We start from the raw sequence: 2,781 nt of genomic DNA on the forward strand, positions 1-2,781 counted from the left end.
TAAAATCGTTAATAACTTCAATCTTGCTGCTTCAGTATTGACATGTGAAAATGAGCTGCATCTCTTAAAGTGAAGTGATATATCTTGTCTAAAACACTGCTGGACAATGCATGTGCAAGGATTTGACTGGGTCAGTCATGGCTCCTGAGGAAACAAAAGCAGCTTCTGCACAGTAATTAGACAACAGAGCTATAACCTACACTACCCTCTCTGCTTTTCTGACTTGGGTTTTTTCCTGTCACTGTACCGCAGCAGTTTGTAACATCTAGAGTGCATTGGTGGGATATTTTTTTTTCCCTTTTGGTTTGCAAGGCTTTTGTTATCAAAGCAGTAGAATCCAAGCCTGTAGGTTCCTCTCTGCTCAGAAAGACTTAGGTTGGTACTTTGTTCTAGCAAATAAAGTTCCAAATAATGGCAGTATATTTCATTAGCTTCCTCAGTTTTCCTTATCTGAAAACAATGAAATCTTTCCACCTGCACCATTTTGTGCTAATAACCAAGGAGTCATACTAATGTGTATGGGGTTTTTTTAGTGTTCCTCCCCAAACCTGGGCTGTTTTGAAAGTGTTATCACACCATTGCCAGCTGCTGAGTATGGGTGTGTTCCTTCAGCTATCTTGTTGCATGCCTCATTCTCTGGCCCAAGTATTTCTCACATTCTTGTTTTACAGTTGATGTTATCCTGACCTTGAATAACGTATTTGTTTCCTTAAAACACCTGATTCTGTTCCTAGCAATACAGCATTTACCCAGCTGCTAGTAAATTGTGCTTTTAGGTAAATCTCCTTTGCTATGGTGCAACACCATATATATTTAAAACTAAACAAATGTAGAGAGGTTCCTGGCAGGTAATTTCTATCATTGTCCCCTCTATTTTCTCTGCTCTAATAATTAAAAATCAGATGAGATTCTCTGGGGTCTTACATTCCCATGTTACTCCTCAGGAAATGGGGGGTGGGGAAAGGAAGGGAGTCTCAGGTTGTGAATAATAATAAGGGTTGGAAGCAAATTGCTTTGGAGCCTTGCTTCCTTTCTCTGTGCCTGGTGTGAGGGAGTGACAAGGGAAGGCATGATGTATGGATTACCCTGCCCCTAGCACAAGCACTATGTGTTTTTCTTAGCTTGCTTTTGTAATCAGTGAGTTAAGAACTTTGTATAAACAGTACAGTGAAAACTACAGACTTGGTTCAGGAATAAGAGTGCTTTTGGTTCCTTTAAGCACGTGTAACAATGCATCCATTCACTGTAAAGCAAGCTCATGTTGCATTACTGGTCACTTCCGTGACTACTTTTGTAAGTGCTGGGTGAGGGCTATCATGAGATATGTTCTGTGCAGAACCTACTGTGCTACAGACTAGGGAAGAGTGGGGGACAGTGATCCTCATGGATTTTTCTCTAGGAGAAAAAGAATATGGCTGCTGTAATTGAAAACTTGAGGAAAACACACATACTCTCAAGTATCCTTAAGCAGGACTAAATCTACTTCAGGCATGTGGGTGCAAGGCTGTCTTAGTTCACTGTAATCTTAACAGACATGGTATACTCTTAAATTCTGTAGTGATGCCTTGATATTTACTATACACAGTGGCATTACTTTCACTATGTTGGCCCATGATGTCAGAAGCAGGTTTTGGTGGTATGGCAGTAGAGACTGAGCCTTCCTGCCAATATTCTGTTACATTTTGTTGCTCTGTGATGCATGGAGAGGCAGTTGGACGAAATGGTATCTAACATGGGAGGTGCTTATGAAGCAAAGGTGCATCACTGAGTGTCTTCTTGCGGGGGAAAAAATGGCACCTGCTGACATTCACTGATGCTTGCTGAACCTTTATGGAGACCAAACAGTGAGTGTTAGGACAGCTGTGTATTTCAGCAGTGGCAACAGCAACATAGAAGACAAGCACGTTCTGGATAGTTATGCACAGCATGTATAGAGTTGCAATCAGCTCAAAATTTTGATCATGTCTCTTACTTGACCTTTACCAGACCTACCTTAACATAGAAAAATATCCTTCGCCTTACAGTTATGTTCATGTCATTATTCTTTGGTAGTACAAACATAAAGGATCAAGGGGGCCCAAGTAGGCCAAAAGGTTGGCCACCCACAGTGTAATCATTTTACAGTATATAATTTGTTGTTGTAAAGCTTGCTGTAAGGGCTGAAAAACACAATTCTATGTACATGTGTATTTCATGCAAGGACTTGTGCTTCAGGCTCCCTGGAAGAATGCTAGAATGAAATGCATCTTTAGCTCTAGACTAACAGCTTGGAACATCCCTGGAAATTTCCATAGAAGATTAAGGGCTACACAAGTAAATTTGGTTTCTCTGTTCAGGAAGTCTATTTGCAAATCCCAGGTTTAAGTCTTAGATGTTGTCCTTTCCATTGGTCTGGTTTTTTTTCCATCTGTGAAACCAGCTGGCCCTCAGCATCACTGTAAAGTTGTAGCAAGAAAGTATCTGTTCTGAGATGCTCCTACATAGGTTGGGGAAAAGCAGCTGTACTAGCCAAAGGGTAGTGAGAACTGCAAAGCACCAGTACTGAAACAAATATTCTAACTAGAGCTCTAGGGTATATTTCAACGAGGAGTGAGATGCCTAAGTAAGTTAAATGCAGAGGTCCCACAGCCCCTTCTCAGTTCTGCTCTATGTTGTCATTACAGGCTTTTTGGACGAGACAGCACGTGGCTTGGTTTGCTGGTTCTTGGATATTTAATTCTTGGGCATCCAACTCTTGCCTTGAAGATGAGTTAGGTACATAGCGATGATCTGTAAATTGTG

The sequence above is a fragment of the Coturnix japonica genome, chromosome 1 (genome assembly GCF_001577835.2).
Source record: "Coturnix japonica isolate 7356 chromosome 1, Coturnix japonica 2.1, whole genome shotgun sequence".
In the NCBI taxonomy this organism is placed as follows: domain Eukaryota; kingdom Metazoa; phylum Chordata; class Aves; order Galliformes; family Phasianidae; genus Coturnix; species Coturnix japonica.